The 15,081-nt window shown below is 40.3% G+C and overlaps 1 long non-coding RNA gene across 2 annotated transcripts in view; it reads left to right on the top strand.

Annotated features, from left to right (window-relative positions):
* LOC133224350 (uncharacterized) overlaps positions 1-14,852 on the top strand; it is a 47,902-nt gene extending 33,050 nt beyond the window's left edge. For both annotated transcript variants that reach the window (XR_009728837.1, XR_009728839.1), the window contains 2 exons: positions 9,703-9,800; positions 12,535-14,852. This is a non-coding gene — a long non-coding RNA (uncharacterized LOC133224350). The remainder of the gene's footprint in view (positions 1-9,702; positions 9,801-12,534) is intronic.
* The last annotated feature ends 229 nt before the right edge of the window (positions 14,853-15,081 follow it).

The raw sequence follows: 15,081 nt of genomic DNA, 5'->3' as shown, positions 1-15,081 counted from the left end.
AAAAGATGAATAATTGGGCTTTTTTAATTGAAATATTTGAGAATGAAATAATATTTTTACTGGAAGGTGTAGGAGGTCCCCACTTGAAAACTCTCCCTACTCTTTGCCATGAGCCTTAAATCTAGGATAGCAGTACCATATCAAAAGGATTATGAGGAAGCCAAGTAATACTGATCAGAATGTCAGCAGTCTCATCATGCTAGTGGCCTGTCTTCAAGTTTCTGCACTGTAGAGAGGGATTGGAAGGACAGCTATTAAGCAGCTTTGTGAACGCTTGTAGATACATGCTCCCAACCTCAGGGACAGCACACAAAAAACACAATTTTCAGCTGTCATGAACCTAGTGAAGGATGGAACTAACTGTAAAAGAGAATGAGGAAAAGGTAGGTAAGTTGGAGATGAATCTAGAAAGTAAAAAAGTGTGATAGAAGAGACATCCTGGAGAAGTATGGGTAATGGGTAGCTTAGTTTGCTACAGAAAATTAAACTTCCACATGTCTGTAGTGGATCATGATGGAATTTTTCAAGCTGAAGACACACTACAGTAAAAAAAATGGAGGTGATGACAGTCTTTACCCTTGTACTTTATGTGTAGTGCTGAAGGGTTAGAGATTGCTAAACCTTCAAAGTAGTTTTAAAGTATAGTCAATAAGAAGTAGCTTGGATGTAAAAGCTCAGAAGTACATTCAAGAGACCCATGTTGTATACCCAGCAGGGAGACTGCTTCTGCAATTTGCTGCTAAAGCAAAGGATAGTATCAAACCTTTCTTACTGAGGATTTTCCAGACTTCGAACTGATATCCAGACTTCTATGGTATATCAAAGCAAGGGAAAGACTAGTTTGGACAGGAGGAAGGTCTGAATAAAGTAACTGAAAGACCAGCACAGAATTTCCAGTAGACTGTGTGAAAAGATGGGAATAAGAAATGGGTCTTTGGAGGAATGAGTATAGGAATGATGAGCACCCTCAGCCTGTGAAAATAAAGTTTTAGTGAGAGAAATAACAAGGAAGAAATGGAGGGCAAGGGAAAAGATTTCTGGCCATATCAGAGTTGGCGAAGAAAATGGTTGGTGGATAAAAAGGGTGGAATCTGAATTTCACTGCTTTCTCTAAGACCAATAGAAACCTTGTTTAAAAAAAAAATAATAAAAATTGCAGAGGATGTAAGATGAAAGCTGGAATGAAAAAAGGTTCAGAGTATAGGCTGACCAGAGAAGCTCCCTTCAGCAGTGGTTAGCTACTGGAACTAGTCTGTCCAATTAGTTTAAAGATAAAGGAAGGTTATAGCATCTGGCCAAAACAGGAGGCAGCAAGCATTAAAAGGGCAAGTGCTGGGGAGGTGACTGACTTGCCCAGCTTCTGTATGAGCCCTACAGGTTTATCTTTAAAACCTACACCACCTAGCAGCGAAAAGCTTCAGTACTTTGTTTTCCCCTGGACAGTGAAGACTTGCAGAGCCAGCTTTAACCCAGCAGTGATCATGCTGTTCTTCCAGCTAGGCCAGGTTAGATCCATGTCCTGTTGCATAGAGGAAGAAAAATACTTTAGCTAATGAAAATTAATGGATGGGACTTGGAAAAGGTTATAATTAAAAGATTGCTAAATTGTATCCAACAAATAGGTACAATGTGAAAAGACAATTGGCTTCCCATGAAATGCGTCAAAGCCCCTTAGGTTTGTGCAGAAAATCAGGTCCTACACTTTTGGACTTCTGGATAAATAGAAATCCCTCCAGACAACCCTACTGGTACTATGGGAAGAACAACCTTTGAAATGGGAACATGGCAGAAGCTTAGAAAAAATGGTGCAGCACAGGTAAGCATTGACTGACCAAATTCCATTACTGAGACAGTATGTGAAAGGATAGAAATATCTAATAGGACAGAGGAAGAAAATGCATTAATAAAACCACTTTTATTGACAGATTTATTTATTTATTTATTTATTAAAGGGGATGCCATTTGCCTCTCTTTTCTCTAGTGTCTGCTCATGTTTGTACTTGCTGCTTTGGTGTTTAGAGCATCAGGATTATTGCCATATTCTTGAAGATTGAGAGTAAATGGGAAATCAGGAGTCCATCCCTAATCTTATTTCCTGTTCTGCTATGCAGAGACAACCCAAGGGACCTTTGTGGTCAATAAGAAAGACATTCCCTATCCTTCTATTTAGAATGTTTTTTTACTTTCCTTAGTTGCTCAGCCTCAATGACCAATGTTGGGAGCTAGCACTGTATTTATTTTATGATCTTTATCTCTGTGAATGGTCAGCTCCATATCTCCTGTCCTCATCCTGTGCACTGAGGTCTGTAGTTAAAGTGCTCAGGTATAACAGAAGGAGAAACTGCTGAACTTCCTCCCTCCCTGTCCCATCTCAGTCTCCCAAGCTTGGTTCAGGAACTTGTATTTCTCTAGACCCATCTCTGGCTGCCACAGCATGTGTCTCTGCATGTGGAAGATGTGGCACAGGTGGTATAGCTCCTGACCTGATCAAAGATGTCCACTGGGAAGAGCACAAAGGGGAGAAATTGTCTTTTATGCTATGGCAAAAAAGGTTCAAGGAGCCAGAGTGAGACAAATATCGAGAGTCATGGAGTTTTTAAACAAACAGATTTCCTTAGCTATGTTTTTGTTGGAAAGAAAAATGCAACAGGAAGAGGGCTTTCTGTACAACAGCCACTCTAGACCAGCATATAACTGATGTGTTTAATCCTAGTAAAATCAACTGATGGATGAGGTAAGAAGATGATGTTGCTATAAGCAGTAACTCCTCCAAAGCTGATCAAAAAGTGGTTTAATTGAATATGCTCTTTGTTTTTGTCAGTGGTACTGTTTTGTGCTCTAAGCAGAAGAGGATGAGAAAGATCTGAAGACAGCACATATTGTCCTCATGGATCATACATTTATGGTCAGGTTTCTTGATTTCAGGTTTCCAGTTTATTGTAAACTAGGTGAGGGAGCTACCCTTCACTTCTCTATAGGAATGTTGAACTGTTGTATTTCTTAATATGCTCTTATTCAGAAAATTCTATACCTCTACCAAGTGCACTGCTACCTAATCGATTTCCTCCAAGACTTTCTCTTCAACTCTTCTGAAGCCACCTGTAAACTTAATAACCAGTTTTTGAATGTTGCACTGACTTCATTGAATTATTTATAGTTTGGATGATAATCTGAAATGTCATGTATCTGGAATGAATAAATGGCATTAGTAATATGATAAAGGTTGTATGGCCTCTTTTTGAAATGGTAATTCTTTACTGTTATTTTTAAAGTATCTCTGGGAACAGCCAAACAAATGCACAATTTGAGGCCCCTTCTTGAAGCTATGGTAATCTACTGGCCAGCTTCAGATTTTAGTTGTAAATATCTGTTAACACTGGAAGCACATACCTATTTAGCAAGCTGCCTAGTTTCTTCTGGGTTAATGCTTGTAAAAATGTTTCCTATTTATTAAGGTTAAACAGTAACAGTTTGTTTTCCATTCAGTATTGTAAAACAATCATGACATGAGATCTGGTACATTCTGCTGAAAAATATAGGCCCAGTTAGTTCATTATTTTTTTGTCAACTCTTTGTCCAGGTCTGCATTTACAGACTTTGACAGTTCCAGGTTTATTCTTAGGAATTCAATTTTAACTCTGAAGGCTGAACAACCTAGTGTATAATCTATCATTCCAGTAGTATTTTTTTCAAAGCTGAAGTAAGACCAAGTAATCTGTTGTATCATGAATTATTTCCTTTTCAAAAAATGACAATTATATATTTGTCCGAATTTGAGGAATTGAACATTTCTAGGTTGTAACATCTTTGGACTGAACAAAGAGTTGTGCACTGTGGATCCTCAGCTGAACATTGTTTTCTTGTAACAACTGATGTTTTAGGCAAGTAGAGCCTCAATGTGATGTTAACCAGAATATTATCTGTTTGGGTTACAGGATTTTCTTACATAATACTCTTCGCTGTTACTTCCAGAGTTCGGCAGCTGTTAAACAAATATTGTCCCGGAGTGTCTGCAGATTTCAGTGTTTAATTTCCTCTGGGCTATTGTTTGTCATTTAAAAATATATTAAGTATTTAATGTTGATCAATAGGAAAAGAAAGTAGCTTCATTAAATCATGTCCTGGAAAAGCCATGTATTTGTAATCAATGTTTTCTCTAGCTTTCACTCCAAAAGAGGCTATGTAGGAAGCAGTAGTTATTTTTAAGGTATAAATTACTTTTTTACTTCCTAGCATACTAAAAATATCAGGAGGCTCATGGATAGGCCTGCTTGGTAATAGTGCCTGTGCTGCTCTCTGAGGAGCTCAGAACAGACTCTTGGTAATGGCTTGTACTCCTAGTGGAAATTCTGAGTTCCTGTGCCCAAGGTATGATTTTTTTTTCTTAATACTGTTTACTTAATGCTGTTTTCTAGGTAAGTAATAACCTCTGTGTGAATCATTATTTACTTTGTCTCAAACTAATAGTGACCACTTCGTGCAGTAACTGTTTAAAAATGGGACTGACATTAGAAATTATAGCAGGCAAAGAATCTACAGAGTACAGATGAGCCACTAAGTAGACCAAGAGCTAGAAATCTCTGACAATTCCTTTCAGTTGGAGAGGTGTGCTTACAAGATTATTAAGGATGTTTGCCAACTTCAGGACTTCACCTAAAAGGCAAAATTCCCACTGCATTTGGGATTTAAACCTTAAACATGCAAAAGGAAAGAGCAGCCTGTGACAGTGCGTGTAAACATTTCACATGTGTAAGGGGAGAAAAAAGCACAAGGAACAAACAGTAATATCCCCTATCTGTTTTTAAGAAAAAAAAAAAAAGTCCACTGAGGATGAAACTCAATGCTCTGTCCAGATGAGCTTTGAACACAAGGTTGTCAATCAGTGTTCCTAACCCTATTCCCACACATGACTCTTATTCAACACATAAGCAAATAGGAATATTTTATAGCAGTTGTATTATGAACTTTGCATTTAATTAAATGAAGAAACTTTCCAAGTATTTCTTTAATTTTCTTTTTCATAACTGCACAACAAGAGATGCTATGGAAGCAGAGGAAATGAAACTATTGAATCAAGGACTTCAGGATATAAATAAAATGTGCACACTATTAATTCAACTGGTTTCCAAATGAACAATCTAATCTCTTGTCTGTGTAATTTCATTATCGGCAATTTGAAAGGACTCAAATGCCTTTCCTCTAAGGTTTTAACAGCAGATGTGGACCAGACTAAGTGTGCTAATTGAGGGAGATTGTTTTTCCAGTTGCCAAGGAACAGGCAGTTTTCTTAGAGAATGCAGTGTTGTGCTGACAGCTTCAGTGTCGCCCTGTTCTCCTGCAGGGTTTAGAAGTCGGTGTTCTTGTAACTAAGTTACCCCTGACAGTAGTGGCACCAGCTCAACTCCACTAATGGATGGAGAGTACCAGTAGGCAGTTGCTGATGTTCAAACATGTTGAACGTTAGAGGTCTTTTGCTCTGCCGATGACGTTATACCTTCAGGAAAGGGAATTAGATTTTCATGAAGAAAAGAAGATACATATTTAAGTGAAGTTTGCTCTTTGAAAAAGAAAAGCTTAGTAGACTAAAAATAAACCCATTTCCAAGCTGCCTGCCAGCTACTGTGAACAATTATTTGCTCATGTTGTACGAGTGCTGTGCCTGTACTTTGTAAGTTTGCTCCCTGTGATCACCCAGGTGATCCTGCAGTATTGTTGATGTCATAGTACTGGTATCAGAAAGTGGGTCAGGAAATCCTGAATCTTTACCTCATAAGACTAATGAGCCAAGAATTATGATTACCTTTGAGTTAAGAATGCTGAATGGAATGGATTATGGATGTTTGACAACCTTTTCTGATGTGGTGTACTTCTAATGGTATTTTATTTTTTCCAATTATAAGTATTCCACTTTGTAACTGAGGTTTTTGTGTTTCTTAAATTGCAGTCATGATTTTTGTCAATCATTCATGCCTCCTTGTATTCACAGCTGCTTGTTTCCATCCCAATCTTCCCACCTTCCTATTTCTAGTCTACCAGCTTGCTGCTTACTGCACTTCTCTTGTCTCTTCCACGTTCTCCCTACCACAGCCATGAAAGCTAACCAGGAAAACATACCTTCTGAAGGCACCCATTTCTCAGCTTTATATGGACCCTCTGCTCCCTCAACAGTTTTGGAGTCAGCTGGTGCCAAGGAATGATAGATCTGCTTGTGTGTGCTAACCAAACAACTTTTTCCTCTCTCTTCTCCCTGAGCCTACCTCATCCCTCTGAAGGTGCCTGACAGCCTGGGCTGGGGGCTGCCCCTGGGCCATCCTGCTCGTTGCTCTGGTACAGTGGGAGAGGCCCTGCCAGCCATGTTACTGCTCCAGAGGAGCAGCTGCCCCTCCTGCACGGTGCCCCTGGGGCTGCATGCTTGGAGGACCCGTTGCCTGCTGCCTTGTGGCACATCTCTGGGCTCTGTGGCTACTGGCATTTCAGCACTGATGGCAAGAGAAGCTTCCATTGGAAGCATTTAGTTTGAAAAAAATTACAGTCTGCTTTAGCAATCTGTTCTGCTTAGCCTAATGGAAAACATGCCAACCTCCACCTCCCTGTGTCCCTCATGCCCTTTGGAGAGGCTAGGCTTCCTGACTGAATGGTATCTATGTTTCTATTTGTGATGTACACAGTCATCTGCAGCAATTACCCTTAGAACAAGATTCTTCACTTTCAGCAAACCTTATTCTGAATGATCTGGAGAATTAGTACGAAAGAATTTATATTAGAAGTCAGAAAAGGATCTAGAGGGCTAATGCAAAAATTGTGTGTGTGTGTGCAATATATCCACCTGCATCTGAGAGCAGCCTCCAAGACCTCTACTTTACCACTTACCCAGATATCCACGGGTGTGTAAGTTTGTGCCATACAAGATTTTGTAAGCTCCTGGAGTTGCACTCAGCCTGGTCAGAGCCACTGCAGTTGTGGGTGAGCATCTCTGCACCCTGTCCCCTTGTAAAGCTGTCTGGGATTCCTCATGAAGAGCCTGCCTGCAGGGCTGATTTACAGAATGTGATGTGAGCATGAGTAAGATGAAGTCATTAAAAGGAGGTCAGCAAAAAGCACAGAACTTGCAGACCTGCTGTCATGGAAAATTACAGTAAGTTGCAGGAGGGAGCATTGTTATTAAATAGCCCGGAGGCCCTTGCTAGGAGGTGAGAAATGAGCTCAGCACCATCTACAGCCAAAAGGAACTGCAGGTCACATTTTACCCTAGACAGGAAACCTTAAACTCTGCAGGTCATCTGTCTGCTGAGGGGAGCCCTTTACCTTTCTGTGTGAAGACCGGTCATGGTGTACCAAGAAGATACGTATGGGGCCAGGAAATCATTTCCTCCAGGGGGCATATGAAGATCTTGTTTCTGGTTGCTCACGCAGAATCTGCTTCCACATTTTGCATGAGAGCTGGGAAAGTGGAGGTCCATCCCATGTTTGTACAAAGTAGACTGAGTCTACCTCTTGTGCCCTGTGTTGCTGCTGTGGTATCGAGTGTAATTTTGTTCTTTCCTGAAGAATGATGTAGACGTTTCATTCCGAAGTAGATTTGGTCCATAATTTGGTATTTGAACGGTGTTAAAGTCTGAAGAAACTTTTCAGGCATTCTTCCACATAGACGTGCATGGTAGCCACAGGTGTTGAAGCCTTTCACTGCACAGAGGATGCAAGCACTCAGTTCAGGCTTGCAAATTCCATTCCCATAGCTGAGCACCACCTGTATCATCAAGCGGAGCAGCCACCCTACAAGCCCCAGCACAATCTAACTGAGGCTGTCATCATAATGCTCAAGTAAACTGTGAGATGAGTTAGGGCTATAATACAGAAAGCCCTGGAGATGATGTGATTTGCAAGATAATGTAGTTACTTACCATACAATGGAAAAGCGTCCTTGGCATTTTGCAGAGATAAACATTGCAACTTGGCATTTCTCTGAGCGATGAATTTGCACCTGAAAATACCATTACACCTCCTTTTTATCATAGTTCATTGCCATTTGGAGCAATGAAATATTGATACGTGAGATGTATCTCTTCTTTTAATTAGAAGCTACTAGACAGCTCAGCTGAAATTTTCTTCTATCATCAGACCTCAAGTTCACTCTTTGAAAAGCAAATTTTTTTAACATTCTGGGTGAACTACAGGGTTAAATTCTCAAGTTTCTTGTCCCTTAGACAATCTGGTAGTCAGAATAGGTGGAGAGAAATATGCCCTTGTATTAGCAATAGTGCTTGATAGTTTTCTATCTAACCCAAATAATTTTTAAACAGCCTGCTGTGGGTCTGGGTTCAAAATATCCATTCTTGAGAATCAGAAATATTTGACTTGAATCTACAGTAGCTAAATATAAAAAGTGTAATAGTCTCTGCTTCATCACAACACTGGAAGAACTCCAAAGGCCTGAGTTGAAGAAAAGAGATGTGATGTCCATACATGGGGGTAAAAATAGCATGAGAGACTGATTGGAAATAATACATTCAGCCTACAGCCATTAAAGGGAAACAGAAAGTCAAAGCAAATGCCTTTTGATGCTTTGCTTATGAGACTTCTCAGAAATGCTTGCTCTTACTCTGTCACTCACTATCTATCTTGAAACTGAGGTTATTCTCCCAGGCAAGGGAGCAGTACTTAATGCATCCCTGTCCCTCTTTCACTAAGGTGCCTGCCCAAACTTGCCTTGAGTACCCTTGTAGCTTGCTTAGCAAAGAACTGTTTACCAAATCAAAGCATCTCTAAGATCTACCTTGTTTCTATCAGCTACACAGCATGAAATTGCACTTTGTTACCACAAAAACCTTACATCAGTCCTGCCATTCCTGCACTTTTCTGCTGCTTTGTCTCTCTGTCTGGCACTCTGCTCTAACAGCTCATTGCTGACTCCTATGCACTGTGTATACAGTTGTTCTCATCATTCAGCTACAGAAAAGCCCTTCAGGGGCTGCATTTTGATCTTTTCAGAAAACTTTTCATGACTGTCATCCCCCTGGCATTTCTCCCTTTATGGTGCTGAAGATAAGTAAAACGGCATTTTCTTCAAGTTTTAACACATCTATAAATTGTGACAGTACCAGGTTATGAAACTATGAATGATCTCCTGCTTCACTTATTTGGTGGTTTTAATTTTTTGGTTTTTTTTAAGGGCATCGTGTTTTAGTTACCACTTTTCATGCATTTACCCCTCTTCTAAGGTGTAGTACGTGCAGCTGTAATATGTCTGTGGCAAAAGTCTTCCTTGCAATCAGCATACGCACAGCAAGCTGGCTTTTGTGGTGGCTCTGCAATGGGATACAGCTGCAGAGCACACCCGGCAAGGCAATATGAAGGAAACTTTTCACCCGTTTTGTAACAATGCCTGGAATTACAGGCTCCTGATCCTTTTCTAAGTTTAAACAAATGACCTTGAGCTTCTTAAGCAGGATTTTTTTGTGTGTTTTGTTATTTTAAGTTAGTTATGTCTGAAGGGAGCCACATGCTGCAATCCTGAGCCTAAATTAACCTGCTGTAACAAAGGTTGCACAACTGTGTGCAAATAGACAGCTGTTGAAGGCACCCAACCATCACAGAGCCAAATCTGACAGAAATAAACCAGCAGAAACTATGTTCATACTTACTCAAACTTCAGAATGACATAGGGGTTATTTTCCTCCCTTATTTTCTCCCTTTTCTTTCTAGGTTGAACTGATCCAGATGCTCTTTTGGAGGGGGCAGACAGTCCTGAGAAGAGCCTGGTTTATGAGATGTAAGGGCTCTCTGAAAAAAAGAAAAGTCAGGTCAGTGCTATTCTGTTCAAGACTTGTTTGCAATTGTGCGTTCGTGTGCATGCGTTAAGTGTGTGTGAACCTAGAAGGTTTGTTGCTATCTTGCATCTTAGCTTTTCCTCAAATGGTGATTATTCAGAAGCAAATGTGGGACACTGAGCCTGTTACCGAGTTGCTGTATTCCACTATTCTATGGCTAATTCTGGCCTCACACAGGATGTGTTTGGTATACAACATACCTTTCTTAGAGTCAATCTGAGCATGAAATTGGACAAATATCCTATGACATCTGTTTTAGCTGCCCTTTTCTGAAATGCCCTTACTTGTTTCGCAGAGAAAAATAGTGGGGAATATTGCCCCTTTCCAAGCAAAATGAGGTTGAAGAAACAATGAGTTCTTGCATTTGTTGACACTATAATTGACTGGAAGGCACAGAGCAAAGCCGTTCCCTATAGCTGTCTGCACACTGGATATCTCAGAGCATAGTAGCTCGAATTTGGATCCACTTGCATCCATCATGCACTTTTATTAACCAAAACTGTATGTGTGGTTATATACCTCCGCTTTCTGTGACTGTGAAACCTCCTCACGTATTTTACTGAAGTAATATAGAAGAGGAATTGAAACAACATCTCCTGAAGCCACACTGCAGCCTGAAGAATCATTTCACTTGTGCTCTTAGTACTTTTCTCCTCGAACACATCTCTCTCTCAAAATCAGAGGACACTGATCTTTAGGCTTTCACAAGCATTTCTGGAAACTCTGCCTTGGTCTGCCCATACACACTCCTCTTTGTAGAAGCAGGAAATCAGTTTCTGGTATTTTAATTGTGATGCTTTCATATAAATATATACCATTATTTATAGAGTTTCTGGAGGAGGAAAGGAAATGTGTCTACAAGCACCAGAAATCGTGCTTCCAAAATAAAATCTGAAAAATAGCGATAGAAACTTGATACCAGATCACAGAGACTGTACAATAGTGTTATTGCTGTTCATATGGCTTCTATTGGAGCTGATTTTTGTTTCTTCTTCCCAGTGTGCAAAATATAAAGGAGATATCTGTGCCATCTTTTCATGGCACAGTAATCTTTTTAGGGATAGCTGAGTTCAATAATTAAAGGGCTAAATAGCACAGTTCTTCGTGTCTTGCATCCTTCACACTGTGGTCTAAAGCATAGTCACAGCAGGAGCTTTGTTGAGAAGAAATTAAAGTGGGAGGGTAACATAGCTGGAATTTCTCCTTCAGGTCTCCCTACTTTACATCTTATTCCATCCAAATTCTTACTTCAAGTAACCACAGTATGTTTCACTAAAGGTTTTACTGGACACTTTAACTGTACATTAATGGCTCATGCGCGGCTGATGTATTTGTAGCTGCAGGGGAAGGGAAAAGCAAGGCCACTTTGATATCAGTTTATGTAACACAAAATTTGTTTCTTGGAAGGCTCAAGGCCATTAAGAGTAGAAACTCTATTGGAATATGTTCCATATGGCAGTTTCTCAGGTACTGTGATAGCTAACCCAAGTTAATAATTAAAATCCATTTCTATCACTTTTTCCTTCTGAATGCAAGAAAGGGCTGGAGTCTTCATTTTAATACCATGCTATCTTTTTATGAGCATGTGTCGTAGTTTAACCCCAGCCGGCAACTAACTAGGAAGGGATTTAATTCTGTCCCAGCTGGAACCAGGACTGTATGTGGTGCTGTTGTCGTTATCACAGCACACTTAATTTTTGTATTGTGTATTGTGTAAAAAATAAAAGGGGGGAAGGGCTGGTTTGTTCTTTTATAAACTGAGCCCAAGGTGATACTAGTGATTGATGGAGCAGTAATAACACTGGCAGCTTTAAAACTCCTTTTCCAGAGTAATACTGAAAAATGTCCTCCATGTCCTTTCTCCTAGCTGCATATTTTGATGTGCTAAGATCTTGGTTTGGGCAGCCACAGAGCATGATGTCCTTGTGCTCAGCAGCCACTGCACTCTGCAGGAGCTATTCTGGGATTTGTTCTCATCGGAGGGACTTTCAGAGATTGAAGATGTAAGAGCAGCATGATAAGCAGGTTAAGCTCAGAACTCCAGTTTCATGTTCTTAAGTTCTTGGGGGCATTTCACCACTTATTCAGCTATAAAACATGGTTTGTATATACCTGGCAGGATGCTATGATCTCATAATCACTGGATGGTGTATCCCTTATATTAAGCCCATAAGGAATTATCACCATTACAAATACAGGAACTAGGTGTAAATACTCAGAAATATGAACTTTAAAAAATAATGTACTTTAGGTTTGGAGTTGGGCTTTTTTCTTTTCTTTTTTTTTTCCCCCCCCTGGTTTGGGGTTGGTTTGTTTGATTGTTCTATTTCCCCAGCAGTTCTGCTGGGAAAAAAAGTCCATGCATAAAATAGAAAATAACCCATTGCCCTTCGTCAGAATAGAGGGATAGGACTTCGGTGTCCTAACACCGAACCAAATGAAAAGGTTTGGGCTCTGTTGCACAAAATGTGAAAGAAAATGAGTGCAACTCTCTCCCATTTGACAGGGCAGCTCTTCAGCCTCTCCTTGTAGGGTCAGATATAGCTGTGGAGGTTTGCTCACGACAGAGCTGCAATGCAGTGACTCCTGGGTGTGATCACCAGTTGATGTTCATGGAGACCCCACGATCTCAACTGTTTGCCTTTGGCTTCCAAATACAAAACTAATCTATTTTATTATTTTTTTTTTCACTAATTTCCTGTTGCAGGAGCAGTTGGAAATGCAGGAACATCTCTGCTTGCAAATGCTTTCACACACAGTTGGGAGCGGCGTCCAGCCTGCTCTCTGGCATGCAGGCCGATTGACTTGCCCTGTGCCAAAGATTTTCGTGTTCTGTGCTTTTTCTACTGCATGAGTGTCAGCTTTAGAGTTCATGGTGGGAGCATTCAGACCTAGTGCAGCTGTGCCTGCTGCTACAACAGCTACTTCATATCCCAGACAGGTCACAGCACAGGACAAAAAGCAGCTGTGCATGGTCCATGAGTCAGGAAGCATTTTCCACCTGGGAAGAAAGCTGTTATGCCAGTAGATTACGTACCTTAACTCTCTAAAGTTACTAGAAAGGTGCTGACTATTTCTACTTAGTATTGTAAACTGTGTGACTAGAACTCCCTTATAATGGGCAGTAATTTTGAATCAATAGCTTTGATTTCTGTATTTTCACATTTTTTACTAACAAACAAGAGAATAAGAGGCTGAGTTAAACATCTGTGCTAATGAGCATGCATCTGACTTCACAGCTTCAGCAATTTATTACTGAAGCTTTACTAACATTTTAATCATGGAAATAGCTAATTAGCGAAAATTAAAAGTTAATGTTTTTCTCAAATAGTACTGGTTTATGACAGTATTTTGGCTTGTGATACAAGGAAACAAACTCTTGCACTCTGAACATCCTTCTCCTCTTCTGGCACAATTTTTCAGGTATCTGAAAACAGTTACTTTCTCCCTTCAAAGCCTTAAGTGTTTCTGGTCGAAACATCAGGTTTACTGACACCTGGGGCCAGAGCTACTGCTTGGTGACAATGGGGAGAGGCCAGCGCCTGAGCTAGGGTGCCACGGATACAAATAAAGATGGGGGGGCACTGGTTTGTGAGATTTATGTAGAACCTGTGACATTTGCCAGATTGCTGCCCACATCCAGTGTCTCTTCAAGAGAGCGAATTCTGCACCATTTTTAAAAGGACTTAGCTTACTGATTTCCCTCCTTCCTTTTGCTTTATTGAAAAAAAATATTCTGGATCTGCATAATTTAAAGGTTTGGTAGTCCTCATCGAATAGTTTAAAATTCAGGAGCAAGCACGTGGTATTTTCTCTCTGGGGAGCAATCATAGCTGCAGTAACTTGGTCCGCTGCAGATCTGGCAGAAAGGACTTATACTTGATTTTTAATTACTTTAGTATATTTCTTAGAGAAAAGCAAGAGCAGAAATCAAGTCACCTGGTACATTTTACACCTGCTAAAAGTACCCCTAATGGGGTGCTATATCCTCCTAGGTATGGCAGCTTGCCACTGCCAGTCAGGAACAGCAATGATGCTCCAGTAGTTGTTCACTGTATTCATGCTGTTTAGATTTCTAATAAAGGTTTGTTATCTGTTGTTGGGAGACAGTAATAATATATCAGTTTCCTGAAGACGCCACTACTCCACCAGGGTTCCTATGGTGTTTTGTAAGTTCCAGGTCATAGGCTAACCTGAACAACTTTACTGGTTTTTCTCTGAAGCTGCCTTATGCTGAAGAGTGTGCCCAGAGCTCTGAGATGTTTTTGCCCCTGCTCATTACAAGACTGAAGCTCACCTGTGCCTAAGGACAAGCCCTCCTTGCCAAAATCCTTCTGGAGCACCAGCATGCATAACGTCCCTTGGAAACTGGTACAGGACAGTCCCTGAAGCCTCTGGAGCACTGCAGAATGCTGTCCCAAGAGCTAACTGTTTGGAAATGCCAAATTACTTAAAATCCCATACATATCACAAAACTCAAGCAGTCAAGAAAGGAGACTCAAGAATTCAGCTGTATTTAATGTACTCTTGCAAAATGTTTTATAGTAGCTTATTTTTGTGATAAATAAGAGGGCATGCTGTCATTCACCTCCTTTCTCTGTTTCCTATGTGTTAGCCAAGGGTAAAAAATACTCGGGTAATGCACTGCAGCCGTGGTGGCTTTATATGAAGATAAATTCCTGAGGCTGGGATATTGTGAGTAGTCTGAAAAAATGTTGTGCATTCTTCTTTCTTCATTTAAATAGAAGAAGCATGGAAAGTTTGCAAAGGCTGGGGGTGGAAGAAATGTTTGCTGTTTTCCAGAAGTGGGTGAGAGGTTGGAATACAATTGAAATTAGATTGTTCAGCTGGTCCTTGATGGTACAGATGAAGCCTATTTGGATGGAGTTTTAAACTACTTTATTTCAGTTACTTTAATCACAGTTTTTGAAACCTCATATACAGTCTACTTGGGGGTGAGTATGAGCTCAGCTGGAAGCTCACTCTGTCGAATGCTCAGTATTAAATTTTCCAACAAGCAGTAAACTCAGATGATGGATTTGTTCACAGTGTCATTCCTATCAACGAATTTACATTCAAAAGCCGATGTATTAGGATCACATCAATGCACAAAAGACTTGTGAATGGCTGCAGGTTGGACTTTGTGAAAACTAGTTATCTTTAGAGTTATTTACTTGCTCTTCTAATTGTCTTCTGAATTGGGAATACTTTATCAGAACTTTGCTACTGAGAGCACTAGGACTTTTTGTGAAGC

The sequence above is a fragment of the Neopsephotus bourkii genome, unplaced genomic scaffold (genome assembly GCF_033783945.1).
Source record: "Neopsephotus bourkii isolate Nb327-2 ecotype Australia unplaced genomic scaffold, CSIRO-AGI_Nbou_v1 NB_196, whole genome shotgun sequence".
NCBI lineage: Eukaryota > Metazoa > Chordata > Aves > Psittaciformes > Psittacidae > Neopsephotus > Neopsephotus bourkii.
Note: the sequence above shows the minus strand (reverse complement) of the source record. Positions and strands in the feature narration are given on the sequence as shown.